Consider the following 8,621-nt stretch of genomic DNA (forward strand, 5'->3'; position numbering starts at 1 on the left):
AATGTATAGATACTGCATTGCAAAACGAGACAAGCAGGCTAGCAGATGACATTTTTTGTTTTTAAGGGTCTTGTCCCCCCACACTCATATTGCAACATTGGAGAAAGAGAAGAGCAAAGTGTTTTTCTGGTTCTGCTTAGATGGTGCTGGGGAGAGTGAAAACACAGCTATGTACCCCCCAAGATGAAGAAAGGTGCACATGGTTTTTAAAGCGAAACAGGACTTTAACATTGTACTCAACATCCCATACGATCAACACCCCATGCTTCTCCCACCATTTCTTTAAGGTAGAGAGGTTCCTTTATGGCCTGATTCAGGGCACGTCCCTATATTCCAAAGCTCTCAGCAGCAGGTGGAGGGAGACTGACAGATTGCACAAGGTCCCAGAAACTCCACACAAGGCTTACACCCATGACAAAATGGAGCTTAGCCTGACTCAGAACGGAGACCATGAAGATGCATTCCTATTGGTTAAGTGCCTCGTGGTGATCTCGTAGAGGGGTCATACCATGTGGCCGTAGAGGGTCCATGTGGCCTTTAACTCTTCCCAGCCACAAAAGAACAGCTATTTCTGGAGAGGACGGTGGGATTAGAGAAATGGCTGAAGGGAGGCTTTGAAGAAACACACACACAGTCCCCAAATTGGGATGGTCTAGACATAAGCTAGACATACAGTTAATATGGAACAGCATGCTTTTGCTCTGGGTGACTGATGACAGGTTTCTCAACTTGCTTTTATCCAGCCCTTCATATTTACTGAATGTAGTACAAAGCTGTTAAAATAAAAGAATTTCCCAGATTCAGCAGAATGGATAATTTAGTTTCCGTGTTTAAAACAGTTTTTCCATTTCTATCATATGTAAAAGAAAATAATAAAAAAATGCCTGAGAAAATAAAATGTATATTAACGTGGTACCTACAAAATAACAATGCAGAAGGCCCCAGATAAACTTCCCAGGAGATGGAATTCTAGAAACAATATTGACTACAAATCAATAGGAAAAAATATACATACAAATCTTTTAATAACCTACATGATTTAGAAGCAGCATTTGTGTTAGCAATTCTAGCCCTGTACAGTGGTACCTCAGGTTACATACGCTTCAGGTTGCATACGCTTCAGGTTACAGACTCTGCTAACCCAGAAATACTGCTTCAGGTTAAGAACTTTGCTTCAGGATGAGAACAGAAATCGGGCTCTGGCGGCACGGCAGCAGCAGGAGGCCCCATTAGCTAAAGTGGTGCTTCAGGTTAAGAACAGTTTCAGGTTAAGAACGGACCTCCGGAACGAATTAAGTACTTAACCCGAGGTACCACTGTATTCAGAAACTCTATAAAACCCTCAGCTATACTGATTATTTGGATACAGGGCAAATTAACTGTTTTGTGGAATAACCTGCCTCTTTCCATCCCATTCCCCTACCTGCATGTGCTCTTTGTAACATTGAAAAAGTTACAGCCACTGATCTGCAAAGTTTGCAGTCCTGTTGTGCAGCTCCTAACACAAACGCTGCCTGATCCAGCAATATTGTCAACATCACTCATTCAACTTCAAAATTGCACATATTGAGATTTCATTTGTATATGCACATAATGAAGTACACATTTAGAATGTTACTACACTTAAAGAGAATTATGGAGGGGTAATCAAAAACACCAAAGTGCAAATCTAAGAACATCTGAATCAGGTTCCTCAGCTGCACAGAATGCACATTAAATTTAACTTGCGAAAGTGACATATTTCATTCTTTACGTGCACATTTTCTCCTTCCACCAAGAAATACACAGTAAAATTCCAGCCTCCTAAACCAGGCAGGCAGGCTATGCAGAGAGAGAGTTGTTTTCTCAGGACTATCCAGTGAATAAATGGCCACGTAGGCATAGCCAAAGAAGAGAAAAGGCATCAGAAGGTCAAAATAAGACACACAAAATTTGCACATGGTCATTTATATGTATAGATATACATTTAGAAATAAATGCAATTATTTAATGGGAAATATAATGCACTCCACCCTAGGGGTTAGACACTAACCAGGTGTTTGGTGTGCTTGCTCTACAAGTGCTGTGTGCTCGCAGTGTGCTCGCAGTGTGCTAAAGTGTTGGACTACGACCTGGGGGAGCTGGGTCAATAAACCCCACTGAGCTATAAAGATCACTGTGTGATCTTGGTCCAGTCACTGTTTCTCAGCTTAACCTACCTCACAGGGTTGTTGTGAGAATAAATGCAGATGGGGAGAAACATGTGTGCTGTCTTGAGTTCCTTGGAGGAAAAGGGAGTTTTCCCAGCTGGATAAATGGCTCCTTACCACGAGTGTCCACTATGTTAAGGTTTTAGTTTTGTTTAAATGTACCATATTTGCTTTTGTGCTTTTAACTGGGTTTTTTAATGTGTAAATTGCCTTGAGATGGTGGTCTAGAAGGTGATTCATAAATCTACTGTAACAGCAGCAGCAACAACAACAACATAAAATAAATAGATAAATAACTGTTGACAGTTGCTTCAAAACTCCTGCTTTCTCTTCTATGGCTTCTGTGGGTTTTATCTTTAAACTGGGAAACCCTTCAAACAGCAGACTGTCCTCTGCAAGTCTTTCAAATAGAAACATGGCAGTGCTACCAGAGAGCTCCATATGTGAGCAGGGATTTTCCACATTCAGATTAAACACTTCATAACACCATTTTTGCCCTCTTGCATTTTAAAACCCTATTTATATTCTGCACCTGAGTCCACAGGGAGATGCATTTGCCTTGGGCTGGGCGGGGGGAGGGAAATCTTTCCTTATTTTGCAAGGAAATGCCTTACAGGGCATGCCACGGTGACCTACACATTGTCTATTAATTTTACAATGTTTGAAGCAGCCCCGTCTCCTTCAGATTTCATTCCCCCCCTCCCTCAAAAGACATCAGACCGCCCATCTTTTCTCTCCCTCAGGAAATAAGGAGAAGAACAAGGTGAATAAGGTCATGTTTCCTCATTTGTCATTTTGTGGGCGGAGCCGGTCTTGCTACCAGGTGTATGTGTGTATGTGTGTGTATATACATACATACCCGAGCTGTGCAGTCCAGGATCCCAAACAACTTGCTGCTTATTGTAACCCTATTCAGAGCGTTCTTTGCCACCATGAAGCCAGCGCTTGTCCTTCTGCTCATCACCATGGCATTTTGCTGTTCCTCTGGTAAGCATTACTAATGGCCTTCATTTCCTCAACAAACTGAAGGAGCAAAAATAGAACAATTCAGTGTAGTGTCTTCAGAAGCAACATTTGTAAACAAAGTGCCAGAGAGCCTCAGTGAAATGAACTCCAAAACCAGGACCCTTCAGGCATCGGGCTCTCCAGGCAAACAGTACCACCTGCCCAAAGGTAAGTACACAGGTGGCCAAATGCAAAGAGTTGTATTCAGCTGAGTTCTACACAGACCCATTGAAATTCAGGAACCTAAATTCATCCTATCCATTAACTTCAATGGTTCTACTTTGAGTAGAGCTAGCGCTGAAAACCACCTGATATGTGGAAAGGGGTCAATTATGGATACCGCTAGGAGCAAGTTTATGAGCCTGGATGGTTAGAGCGTGGGACAGCCGCATATTCCTGCATTGCAGGGGGCTGGACTAGATGATCCTCAGGGTCCCTTCCAATTCTCTGATTCTCTGAAATTACTGGCTCTGACTGTGTTGATGCGAATTAGCAAGGTTTGCTTGTGCATCTGGGAGAACAGCTGGGTTCAGAGGAGCTGTGACAGTGGAAGGAGTGTGAAGAAAAGAAGTGTGTGGGTTCAGGGAGAAGAAAGAATAGTTTTCAAAAAGGCTGGCCTTTGTATTCTAGCACTATGACCCACCTACTTACTTCAGGAAAATGGGGTGGTCCTCTCAGTGCCCAGAACAAGGAGACAAGGAGTTCACCTGGACTAACTCTTGAGAGGGCCCTGCACTCAAGCACAACCCAACCCAAGTTCTCTCAGGAGCAGATCCCATTGTGCTTCATGAGGCTTACTCCCTACTAATTGTGTTTACTAATTGTGTTTAGTTGCTTTTGTGCTACTGCCTGGCAGCTCACAGGACGGAGCTCAGAAAGATCTGTGAATGTGACAGTCAGTGAGTTACATGAGGCACCGCCAGTTTATGTTGGCTCTAGTAGTGACATCTGCATTCTGTGGTGAGCTCCAGTGTCGTACTCAATGGGATCCAGTTTAGAAGTTACTCAGCTCACAGGAAAGCTGGGCCAAAGTGTTTTTTTGTGTTTTCTGGGGGGAGGCAGTGCTACGTAGAGGAAGCTTAATGTTTGACTGGTCCTTCCTGAATACACCACTTCCAGTGAGTGTGCCACCCTTTCATCATGGCTTCATGTCCCTGGCATGCAAACATAGCAATGAGCGAGTAAGCATTACACTCTTCCCTCATGTAGTGTCAGCAGAAGGAGTGTTTCTCCCACCACAACTCTACAGAGTTATAATTGGTATCCACATCATATCAGAGGTAGTGCATTCTCAGGTGAGACACCACAAAGGGTTTAAATAAAGCATGCATTTTAAAAAAAATCTGTTTGGTTTTTATTTTTATTTTTCTTCCTAGCTTCTTTTTATCAGTGTGCAGTTGTTCAAGATATTATGTCTCTAATGCTTCATGGATCAGAGTCCGATGTGAAGAGTGCTCTTGAAAAATACTCTGCTTCAAAGCTTGCAATAACTGCTGTTACCACGTTGAAACAGAGCGTCGACAAATTGTCACAGGAGGAAAAAAATGGCTACAAGACACTGGTGGTAATTCTGTCATTTTTTTCTTGCTTATTTTTCCCCCAGTTGAAGATTACAAACAGGTTCAAAATTTTCAAACTTTATGTACAGTCTGTTTGTAAAAAACATTATGGTAGAGATCAAAAGTCAAACAGCCCTCTCTATATATAAATTCTTATGCATAATCTCTCAATTTACACAGTATGCCTATAAAATTATGAGGAAAACCCAGGTCTGCCCACACTAAAGCTGGCCAACTGTTCCAGTAGTTCAGGGAGGTGTCCCAAGTCACAAAGAGAAGGCAAAGATATTAATCATTTCCAGTTATCTGCCATGATGCAATCTCATACTTTTGGGGAAGCTTATTAATACTTTTGTTCATCAAAAAGTACTCTGTGCTTTTGTCTCCTGCTTCTTTTACGCTTCAGCACCCTGTACTGACCTACATTTCATTTCAGGAAAAAGTGCTGGAAAAATGCTAAGCCTTCTAGGAATTATGATCTTTGGATGAAGCCCAGATAATTCTACATCCTGACTGCCAGCATCAGTTGCGGAGAAATACTCCTCATCAATCTATTCTTTTCTTCCTCCTCTCTTGTATTGTCATTGATGAAGAAGTTCCATTTCCCCTGTGAAGCAATAATCATTATGCTACTGAAAACCTTGAGAATTTTTATGCCATGTTCTTGAATCTTTCATGCTCAAATCACTGCCTTGCATTCCTGTGCTCAGGAGTCATTTCTAAATTTGTATGATGAATGCATTTTGTCACAGCCAGGGCCAGATTTACGTATAAGCTAAACAAGCTATAGCTTAGGGCCCCACTCTCTAGGGGCCCCAAAAACTATATACTTCTTCTTAATTGTATTTCACTATTAATATACTTCTTCTTAATTGTATTTCAGTTCAATAATTACTTTGATAAAATACATATTTTGTTATGTGCAAATGGCTTTAGGTACCTATGAGGTCCATAAATTACCATATAGCATATATTCAACACACACAAAAACAGCGACAATTTGTTGTTGACAAAGGACAGCTGGACATATAAAGGGCCCCATTACCTTCAGTAGCTTAGGGCCTCATCAAACCTTACATCAAACCCTTATTATGCTACAGAGAACCTGAGAATTTTTATGCCATGTTCTTGAATCTTTCATGCTCGAATCACTGCCTTGTAATCCTGTGCTCAGGATTCATTTCTAAGTTTGTATGATGAATGCATTTTGTCACAGAGGCTACTTTTGGGGATCTGGAGAACAAATCTAGAAGGGCAACATTCCCTCCGTCCCTTAATAGTAAGTAACGATGGGTTCACATTGATATACTAAAGGACACAAGCCCAGCTCCAGAGTATTGGGTGCCCAGAACAGGCTGCCCTTGATAGATCCCACAGCAGCAATTGCTTCCTCAGTTCCCACTAGCATTTGGTGCTGTTGTGGGTGCAGCCAACAGCCTCTGCCTCCCCCTTGCATGCAAGCAGACACATGCACAGTGACAGTGTTGCTGTTATGTGCTGGGCAGCCACGTAGCTCTCCCAGCCTCTGGAAGCAGCACAGCTCAAGCCAGGTAAACCCACTCCGGTGCTTTATGCATTTGCATGACAAGGACATGTGATGCAGCCCTGGTGGGAGGGTGCTATTCCTGCTTGGAGCTGGGCAGGAAAGTAGGAACTTTGAAGTATTGTGCTTCCTCTGTGTAGCACTGGTCAAACAAAGGTTCTTCTTACAATGGTCTCCACAAGGTTTGGGTGATATCTACTCTAAGTGCAATAAGTTGCCACAGGATCCAGATGGTAATTATGGAGCAAATAATAACTCCTCAAGTAACATTGACCATCTTCAATGATTCTTAGAGCTCCATCTCGTGGCTTGCCAGTGAGATGCACAAAAGAAAATAAGGGAATTAGGGAATAAGCCCCAAGGAACACAACAGAACCCACAGCTGAGCAAATCTCCATCAGATTGTGCTGCGCTTGAGTGCAGCCGCACACACATACTCTTATGGCAGGCATGTACAAAGTCCATTTCGGGGGCCTAATCTGGCTGGCCCGCCAGTCAGTTTAATGCTGTGGCAGTTTATTTCCCAGGGTAAAAAAAAGCTCAACAACTTCAATCCTAAAAAAAAGGTTAACAACTTTGGTTGGCCCCTCATGGCCCTCTTTGGAAAAAAGTTTGGACACCACTGCCTTATGGGGTATCCAAGAGCACTATTTCAGGCACGTGGCTCATATACTTAGGTATGTTTTTACCTTGTACATGTATGAATGTATTATTTTTATATATGAGATCTTAGAATTCATATAACACCTTGTTCTGGGCAATGGGAGAACCATCAAATTCTCTTGAAGAAAGGTGGCTGGTCATCACAACGCCAAAATATTAATGCTAGAAATGAAGGAAGTTTTCCTTCATGTGACATTTTGCAGCTTAAAGAGAAGATGTTGCATTCAGCCACACAGGTGCATGTCTCAGTGAGGTGATACTATGCACATGGAGAGCCAGATGTCTGAAATGTCCTCATTTTGGAACCTGTTTTACTGTACATTGGTACCTCGGGTTACATATGCTTCAGGTTACATACGCTTCAGGTTACAGACTCCACTAACCCAGAAATAGTGCTTCAGGTTAAGAACTTTGATCAGGATGAGAACAGAAATTGTGCTCTGGCGGCATGGCAGCAGCAGGAGGCCCCATTAGCTAAAGTGGTGGTTCAGGTTAAGAACAGTTTCAGGTTAAGAACGGACCTCCGGAACGAATTAAGTACTTAACCCGAGGTACCACTGTATTTCATTTACAAATGCTGTCTCTGAAAGCATGCACTGAATTGTTTTATTTTTGCTTTTTGAGTGACTTGCTGCAAAGAGCCATAAGTGATTCTTACCAAAGAAGTAGCAGCATGCTAGGGTGATGAACAGAAGGACAATGTCAGTTTCTGGGCAGGGGGGAGACACTTTAGAAGGTGCAAAACTGGGCATGTAATTTATTTAATTGCATAGTTCAGAAACAGGAAATAGCAACAGATGTTCTACCCATCACATGAAAACGGAGGGCACTATAAACTTATTCACATCTGTTATCTTCCTTATTTATTGAGGTGGGGGGAAGATGGATGGGAGGGGAATCCTTCAATTGGTGGAAGGAAAAGACGAAGAAAAAAGGCAATAAAAGGAAGGAAAGAAAAAGAATATATAAACAGCACTAACAAAAAAAATCATCAGTTCACAGTATGGATACAATAACCATCAGCACATCTTATTTTGATTTTTTCCTACACTGTTCCTACACTGGTTATGGTGAGGATGGAACCCTTTTTGTGAAATCTGCAGGTAAAAATTATTTTAATAACAACAACAACAACAACAACAACAACAACAACAACAACAAGTAAACCTTCCATTGGTTTGGAAAAGCAAACCTAGCAGAGACAGAGGGCTGTTGTAAACATTGCAAAATTTGTGGGCAACATGCTGAGTTTAGATATGGAAAATCCCATTCACATATGGACTTCACCAGCAGGTTTGGGGCCAAAAAATCACTCTCTATTTGCATAGCTTATTTCACAAGGTTATTGAGAAGCTGAGATGTGTCAGTTTTATGCAAATCAATGTTCTCTTTTGTCCTCATTTTTGGTAATGCATTTCCTCTAAGCAGCGATTTAATAAGGGCTGGATGTCAGGGCCAAAGTCCAGGTTCCTGCATCCCTAGGTAAAGGTAAAGGACCCCTGACAGTTAAGTCCAGTCATGAATGACTCTGGGGTTGCAACGCTCAGTTTACTGGCCAAGGGAGCCCACTTTTGTCCGCAGGCAGTTTTTCCGGGTCATGTGGCCAGCATGACGAAACTGCTTCTGGCAAAACCAGAGCAGCACACGGAAATGCTGTTTACC

This window comes from Podarcis bocagei (assembly GCF_964188305.1).
Source record: "Podarcis bocagei genome assembly, chromosome: 1".
NCBI classification, from domain to species: domain Eukaryota; kingdom Metazoa; phylum Chordata; class Lepidosauria; order Squamata; family Lacertidae; genus Podarcis; species Podarcis bocagei.